Below are 8,865 nucleotides of genomic sequence, written 5' to 3'. Positions count from 1 at the left end.
GGGAGGGAAGGAGAGAGAGAGGGAGGGAGGGAGAGAGAGAGAGGGGGAGAGAGAGAGAGAGAGAGCACCAGCCTCTGGCACTAGAAGTCCTTTTGTGTCTGTGGCTGGAATCCTCAGACCCTACAGAAACGTAGATGTCTACTGGTCCTCCTCTGCCCACTTCCCCAGGTGCTCTCTCCTCTCCCCTTCCACCAATAACCTCCTTTTTACACCAGGCATGTTGCATGGCATAATTTCTCAGGGGCACACCTTGACATAGGCTCACCATGGTACTCCCTTGCCACATTATATTTCATAATGTTAGTTAGTGCCGTGACTCGGGCCCTTCTGGTGCTTGGCGCTCTCTCTTGGTTCTAAGCCACACACCAGGACCCTATTTCCACCTGAAACAAATCTGCTTTCCATGGCTCAGCACCCGGCCTAGCACTTCCCTGGTAAGCTCTGACCCCTCAGCCTTTGCCCATGCAGCTTGTTTCCAGAATTCTCTTTTATGGAGCCCAAGTCCCCCCAAGCAAGTCCTCAGGTCACAAAAATCTCTCCGGAGGGGATGAAGAGCACTCCTGTCAGAAGAGCTGAGCAAAGGCAGGCAGGCCTCAAGTACAACGGTTGTTATGAAATATAAAGCAGCGAGTGTGTACCAGGGCCAATTTGTAATAAAATCTGAGTCCATGAAGGGAGAGAGGGAGAGAGAGTGTGAGTGTGTGTGTGTGTGGCTTAGGGGGAGGGACATGTGGTTCTATGTGGACAGGCTGCAAAAGCCAGAGCCATGTGAAGGAATTGGAGTCTAGAATTTGAAATCAAATTTACAGACAAATGATCGTATATACCTCAGGTGTGTGTGCATGTGCGTGTGTGTGTGTGTGTGTGTGTGTGTGTGTGTGTGTGTGTGTGTGTCTATGTGTGTGTGTTTGCTCATACAAGCATCTGCATGAGTTGTAGTCTCTGGTCCTATCTGGCCCTAACCTGTTGCAAACAGGCTGGGGGTATCTTCACCTCCAAGAGATTCAGAGGAATGCCAGACATTCCAGGTTCTTAATTCCATGGCTCTCAGCAGTGAACACAAGTCTCCCTGAGACCAGACCTGCAATCCTACCGCCTGTGGCCTGTCTTAGGCCTCCATCTTTACCACACTGAATCAAACTTCTAGCTTGCACTCCAGTCATACCCAAATCAGAGCAGGTCCCAACAAATCCTCCAAAAAGGCTCCCTCTCACTAGAGAATCATGGGAGCCTGAGTTTGTTCCCAGGGCGGGGCAGTGAGAGGGAATGTGTACCCACCCAAGTGCACCTATGTGTGTCTACACACCTGTGCATGCATATCCATTCGTGTGACAATCTGAAGTTTACTCGTAGAGGGAAAAAATGATGTTCAGCTTGGTTTCAGAGCCCCTTGTGGCCGTCCCTCCTTCCTCAACCCTTCTTACTCATGGCTAATACTTTATGCGCTGCATCAGAAAACCTCTTTGCTTTCCTTCTACAGCCTTCTCCATTTGCAGCCTCTTATAAAGACCATTTCTCTCTCTCTCTCTCTCTCTCTCTCTCTCTCTCTCTCTCTCTCTCTCTCTCTCTCCCTCTCTCTCTCTCCCTCTCTCTTCCTCTCTCTCTTTCTCTCTCTCTTTCTCTCTCTTTTAAATGCACTTCTCAGTACATCATGAAAACTCATTTCTCATCCACCAGGTCTTGACACCTAGAGAAGTGGTTTTTTTCCAGAGGGAAGGGGGAAGCTTTGACGCCAAACAGGCCAGTTCCCTGCTGTTCTTCAACCCCAGTTTCTCACATTTAAGCTCCAGTTCTGAACAGTTGATCTAGTCATGAATAATGAATGGTGAGACACCATAGCTGCCAAGGCCTTCCTTAGCAAAAGAGGCTTCCGAGTGGCGGCCAGCAGCTAAGGCTACTGTGCAGCAGGAGAAAGATCTGGGGCAGGGTATGTGTGTGTGTGTGTGTGTGCACATGCGTGTGCACTTCATAAGGCCCCAGACCAAAGTCGTATTGGTGACTTTGACTCTTCCTGTAGTGTGCACACTCCACGCCTCTGTCAGTTCCAGCAGGATTAAAGCCAGGCTTCTCCATTTGCTTTCCTACGTCCTTCTGGCTTTCACCAAACTGCCCTTGAGTCAGGCTGCCCACCAATCCCAAGGCTACAGGCAAGCTCTTTGATGCATCCATTCCCCTTTTGTATCAGAAGCCTGCCTCCAGGCAATGGCACTTCTGAGATGTTTTAGTTATCCATCCTCCTGAGCACCAAGGATATGTCCCTCATTCCCCTCACTCCAGTGTCAGAGGCTACAAGATGCACTCTGGCCATCTTCTCCGTGGCAATACGGTATCTATTCAGTTTTGTTCAGGATGAGGGAAACTTCTTCAGCACAGGTTAAGTGACTGAGCTCAGCCCTGGGGAGCTGTGTGTAGCCTTCCCAGGAACAATGGAAATTTTCTCAGCATTTGCAGGCCAAGTGTGACAAGCAAACAAAAAACGGGTCCTTATTATTATCAAAGTTTAAATTAAGCTGCTGCACGTTTGGGCCCTGGAAGCCAGCGCCCGTCCCACTGCATAGAGGGAGCTTAGGAAACAACTGCGGGGCGACTAGAGAGTGTTTGATGGGAGCTGGGGAGATCAAGGCATTAAGAGATTGGTTAAATTCAGATTCTTACCCACACCTAATGTCTGTGCCACCCTCCAAGCAGAACCATTGTTCACTGAAACAGTTGGTGAATGACTTTATGGATAGACTATCTTAATACACACACCATTTCTTAAATGAATGTAGCCTGTTCTCTGTGGCCTGAGAATAAAGTCACTCACTCAAGTCAAATAGTTTTGGCCATAGCAGGAAGTCTGTATCCAAAAATTGTGCCTACAATTCATTCATTGGTGCAGCAGAACTGTCAACTCTCAGCTTAGCTACGATGGAGGTAAAATCTTTCGGTGATTTGAGGGTCATTGAAGTACAGCCTTATTACAGTGAAGTCTAATGTCTAAAAATTGTTCTTATTTTGGGCTTGTACCACAGAAAGAGCCAAGATTTTAAACTCTACTAAATACAAAAAAAAAACAAACAAAAAGACTTTATATATTTATGTTCATTTAATAAAATACTAGTAGTGATGTATGATTTTGAAATATACAATTAATATGTTTGGAGTTATTTGAAATTTATACTGAGAAAAACGTGTGTATTTTCAGTATTGCTGTAGACAAGCATCTACATAACACTTGATTGTCGTTTTATATCAAACAACTTTTATAATACTCACTTTTATTGTTATAATATTTTATAAATTTTAAGGAATATGACAAAAAAGATATTATAGGTATTGAAGAGGGGGTCTCTGGGAGGAGTTGGGGTACAAAAGGGAAACAAGAATGTGATTTAATTCTATTTACTTAAAAAATATGTTTTTAGATGTTAACAAATTCAGACAAATTGAAATCATGTAACTTTTCTCATCATAATGCTATAAAAGTTTAAAAAAAAAAAGAAAAAGAAACAAAGAAGAGATTGGTTAAATTCAGTGAGCCAGACAGACAGCACATGCTCTCACTTATATGTGCAAACTACAAATATATCTCACAAAACAATACAGTAGCAGTCACTCGAGGCACTATGCCCTTCTGGATGCTGCCATGCTCTGGCTTTGATGATAACAGACTGAATCTCTGAATGTGCAAGCAAGCCCCAATTAAATGCTGTCCTTGTGAGAGTTGTCTTGGTCATGGTGTCTGCTCACAGCAGTAAAAGCCTAAGACAGTGACTTTGATGGTTAATCTTGATTTTCAACTTGACACATCACTTACAAGACAAACCTCTGGCTGGTTGCGTTGGTACATGCCAGTTGGATTTGCTGAACAAGGTAGAGGCAGGAGGATCAAGAGTCCAAGGCCAGCCTGGGCTACAAGACAAACTTCTGGTAGTGTCTATGAGTACATTTCCAAAGAGGCTCAATGGAAGTGAGAAGATAGAGTGGTAAGGTAAGGGATGGAGCTGGAGTGAGGGGTAGGGGTGAGGGTGGAATACCACCCATGGTCTGAAGTTCCAGGCTATGTAAAGGAATGAGCTGAGAACCAGCATTTGTCTCTCTGCTTCCTAAGAGTAATACCAGGAGGCCCGCCACCCATGATCTTTCTGTCATGCTTCAAGCCACTTCCCACCATGACAGACTTACTGTGCCCTCAGAGAGCCAAAATAAACCTGTCCTTCCTAAAACTGCTTTTGTTAAATATGTCACAACAGTAAAAAGAGCCACTAGTACAATGGATGATATAGCTGAAGATAAGAAGAGAGCTGAGGAGATGGCTCAGTGGTTAGAGCACTGGCTGCTCTCTCAGAGGACTAGAGTTCAGTTCCCTGCACCACTCGACTGGCTCAAAACCATTTGTAAGTCCAGGTTCTAAGGAACCTGGTGCCTCTTTCTGACCTCTGTGGGCACTGCATACACATATGCAGGGGGAAAAAACACCCATACAAATAAAATGAAATTATTTTTAAAACATTTAAAACATTTGTTTGTTTGTTTTTTTGAGACAGGGTTTCATGTGTAGCCCTGGATGGTCTGGAACTCACTCTGTAGATCAGGCTGGCCTCAAACTCAGAGATCCGTCTTCCTCTGCATCGGGAGTGCTGGGATTAAATGCATGTGCCACCACCACCTGGCTAAAAGTAAGAACCTTAAAAAAAAAAAAAAAAAAAAAAAAAAAAGACAGCTAGTAGAATCCAAAAATTCTTAACATTTAGAAATGACAAGAATCTGAAGCAGCATAAAGACCATTCACAATGTGTTTTATCACAATGCATCATGTACACATATTGAATGATCCTCTTAGACCCTAGAAATATGTACAAATATTATATCTACTAAAATATTTTAAAACTTTTAAAAAAGAGATTGGGCTATATCTCCAAGGACAGGGAGGGTTTGTCCAGGTAGAAGGATGCACCTAGAGTCAGTGTCAGGGATCCCCCTAGGTCTGGAGGTTCCAACTGAGTGGTGGGTACAACTGAGAGCAGGATTGGCAGCCTCCTGGGTTAGGGCTCTCAGTGCCCTCCTAAAGAACTGGGACATCATATAGATTCTAGGACACATTTCAGTCAGCTGTTCAGGTGTGTTTTTATAGAATCCTTTGCTGCACAATATATAGTAGATTGAAAAAAAACAATGGATTCAATAATATGATTTTAAAATAAAGATATGTTATTCTATACTTCATTCTGTTGAGTACTTTGAATTAGAATGAAGATTAGGTTAATGGAAGGAACCCAGTGGGCGAAGGAGAGTCCAATGGCCTTGTAACATTTCATTTCAGGGTGACTCTTTGTGCAAAACCTCTTCTTCAGAATCAGTACAAAGGCAAGACTGTTTAGGATATTTTGGGGGGGCTTTTAATGTCCTTGAGATATGCTGCCATTTTCACTAGCAATGGCTATTCATGACAGAAGCCTGGACCCCTGAACACCAATCCCCACCCTGGTTGCTGCTCCACTGCCCTTTAAACTGATGCATCTGATTTAATCAGAATCTAATTCAAATGGTTTCTCAAAATAAACCAACTCCACAAGACTAACAGTCCACATGGTTGCACTGATAGGCTGCTTCCAACACACAAGCTCTAGAAAAGGGAAATGTGCCTGTCATGTGAGCGAGTTCTTCACTAGGAGATGAGGCTCAGGTGAACATGAGTTCCCACAGAACCACAGGCAGATGCCAAAGTGTAACAGATGACCAGTTGTCAATATTCTTATTCAGTGGCAGGAGGCAAAGCATGAGCCAAGGTCTTGTTTCAGGAACATAGTGCCTTCAGAGAAAATTATTCAGATAAACAAAATTTAAGTCATATAGCCAATGGTCCTGCTTGGAGACCCCCGGGGGACAGGACTGCTCCTAGGTGTGGTGGAGGAGAAAGTTTATTGTAGATAAAAGGGAGAGCATAGCTAGAGGCACAGAGTGAATATGACCTGAACTGGGCCATGTGAGGAGAGGGGTTTGGGGAGAGGGAGGCAACCAGGGTGGTATAACCAAAATGGCTGGATTATACAGGGAAGGGTGGCTGAGAGAAGGACGGCCCAGTCCCTGGGCTGGAGAAGTTTAGGGTAGGGGGCAGGGTATGCTAACCATAGGTAAGGACTGAGGGATGCTGGGAGAAGCTGGTGGCCAGGTCCACTTTGGTATGCTGAATAGGCACCTAAGTGAGCCGTTTGTCCTAGGTTGAGACCTAACAGGTCTGTCTTTCCCTGTGTCAGACAGAGGGGTCAGGGAACCCTGACAACACTGCCCCAGATTGCTGGGTTACCTCGAAGTGATCCTCTCTAGTTCTTATAGCCCCTGCCTGTTCTAGGAGACACTGGAGGTCCTTGGTGGCAGAAAGAGTTAATTCATAGGAATTCAGCAAGCTTGACTGAGTTTGGTAGAGCATAGTATTTAATCAAGATTTATTTTCTCATTTTGATCATGTCATAAGAGAAAATTTTGGTTTGTATTTTAGACATTATTAGCATAGTTAATTGTATAAAACAATAGATTTTAAAATGAGATTTTTATAAATGTCTGGAACGTATATATCCATGCCCCTGTTTTGTGTTTTAAGGAAAGCCCTGATGACATATTTAAATATAAAGGTCTGCATGTCTATAACTTGTTTTAGTTTGGGGTATTTGTCTGTCTGTCTGTCTGAGACAGAATAGTGAGACTATGCAGCCATGGTTAGCCCAGGACTCTTGTGAATCAGGCCAGTCTCAAACCTTAATGGATCCTCCGTCTTTGCCTCCTGAGGTATAGAACACAGGCATGTACCACCACAATCAGCAACCCATTTTGACTCATATGTTTCAGACAGATACTTCAGATAGACAGACAAACATAAGTAGTAAAGAAGGCAGTTTGGAAAGTTTGGATTGGAGACATGCTCTTGAAACTTCTGTCTAAGCCTGAAACTATTTCAAACTAATGAACTTTTAAGTAGAAAAAAGAAGAGCCAGGCGGTGGTGGCGCATGCCTTTAATCCCAACACTTGGGAGGCAGCGGCAGGCAGATCTCTGTGAGTTCCAGGCCAGCCAGGTTTACATAGTAAGACCATCAAGAAAGAAAGAGAGAAAGAAAGAAAGGAAGGAAGGAAGGAAGGAAGGAAGGAAGGAAGAAAGAAACAAAGAAAGAAAGAAAGAAAGAAAGAAAGAAAGAAAGAAAGAAAGAAAGAAAGAAAGAAAGAAGGAAAGAGAGAAAGAAAGAGAGAGAAAGAAAAGGAAGAGAGAGAAAGAGAAAGAAAAGGAAGAGAGGAGAGAAATAAAGAAAAACTGGAGGCAGGCAGGAAGGGTTTTAAAATGATAATGGTTGCTGGGCATGGTAGGCTGTAATCTCAGTGTGGGAGATACTCAGGAGTATCAAGAGTGCAGTGTCTCTGTTCTTATGTCTCCCTTTTCATTTTTGATTTTGTTCATTTGGATACTGTCTCTGGGCCCTCTGGTTAGTCTGGCTAAGGGTTTATCTATTTTGTTGATTTTCTCAAAGAACCAGCTCCTGGTTTTGTTGATTCTTTGTATAGTTCTTTTTGTTTCTATTTGGTTGATTTCAGCCCTGAGTTTGATTATTTTCTGCCTTCGACTCCTCTTGGGTGTATTTGCTTCTTTTTGTTCTAGAGCTTTCAGGTATGCTGTCAAGCTGCTAGTGTATGCTCTCTCCAGTTTCTTTTTGGAAGTGCTTAGAGCTATGAGTTCTCCTCTTAGCACTACTTCCATTGTGTCCCATAGTTTTGGTATGATGTGCCTTCATTTTCATTAAATTCTAAAAAGTCTTTTAATTTCTTTATTTCTTCCTTCACCAAGTTATCATTAGAGCATTGTTCAGCTTCCAAGTGTATGTGGGTTTTCCGTTGTTTGTGTTGTTATTGAAGACCAGCTTTAGTGCGTGGTGATCTGATAGGATACATGAGATTATTTCAATCTTCTTGTATCTGTTGAGGCTTGCTTTGTGACCAATTATATGGTCAGTTTTGGAGAAGGTACCATGAGGTGCTGAGAAGAAGGTATATTCTTTTGCTTTAGGATGAAATGTTCTATAGATATCTGTTAGATCCATTTGGTTCATAATTTCTACTAGTCTCACTGCGTCTCTGTTTAGTTTCTGTTTCCATGATCTGTCCATTGCAGAGAGTGGGGTGTTAAAGTCCCCCACTATTATTGTGTGTGGTGCAACGTGTGCTTCGAGCTTTGGTAACGTTTCTTTTATGAATGTGGGTGCCCTTGCATTTGGAGCATAGACGTTCAGAATTGAGAGTTCATCTTGGTAGATTTTTCCTTTGACGAGTATGAAGTGTCCTTCCTTCTCTTTTTTGATAACTTTTGTTGAAAGTCTATTTTGGTGCATGTGCGTGTGGAGGCCCAAGCAGGAAGGTAAGTATCCTCCTTTAGTGCTTGCTATCCACGTTGTTGCCTTGAGACAGCAGTCTCTCTCGTCAACTGGATGTTCTCATTTGGGCAAGGCTGGCCCATCTCTGCTTTATATTGCTAGGGATATAGGAACACCCAGCCACGCTTAGCTTTTTTTTTTTTTTTAATATACATGCTGTGGATTTGAACTCAGGTCCTCAGCTTGCAGACTAGCCACTCTTACCCAGAGTCCTACCCAGTGATTCTGTAACCAGGGCAAAAGAAGTCTAAAACTGGGCTGGAGAGATGGCTCAGCAGTTAAAGAGCACTGACTGCTCTTCCAAAGGTCCTGAGTTCAAATCCCAGCAACCACATGGTGGCTCACAACCATCTGTAATGAGATCTGGTGCCCTCTTCTGGTGTGTCTGAAGACAGCTACAGTGTACTTACATATAATAAATAAATAAATAAATCTTTTTTTAAAAAAAGAAGTCTAAAACTTAGTGAC

The sequence above is a fragment of the Mastomys coucha genome, unplaced genomic scaffold (genome assembly GCF_008632895.1).
Source record: "Mastomys coucha isolate ucsf_1 unplaced genomic scaffold, UCSF_Mcou_1 pScaffold21, whole genome shotgun sequence".
In the NCBI taxonomy this organism is placed as follows: domain Eukaryota; kingdom Metazoa; phylum Chordata; class Mammalia; order Rodentia; family Muridae; genus Mastomys; species Mastomys coucha.
This window is presented reverse-complemented; position numbering follows the sequence as displayed.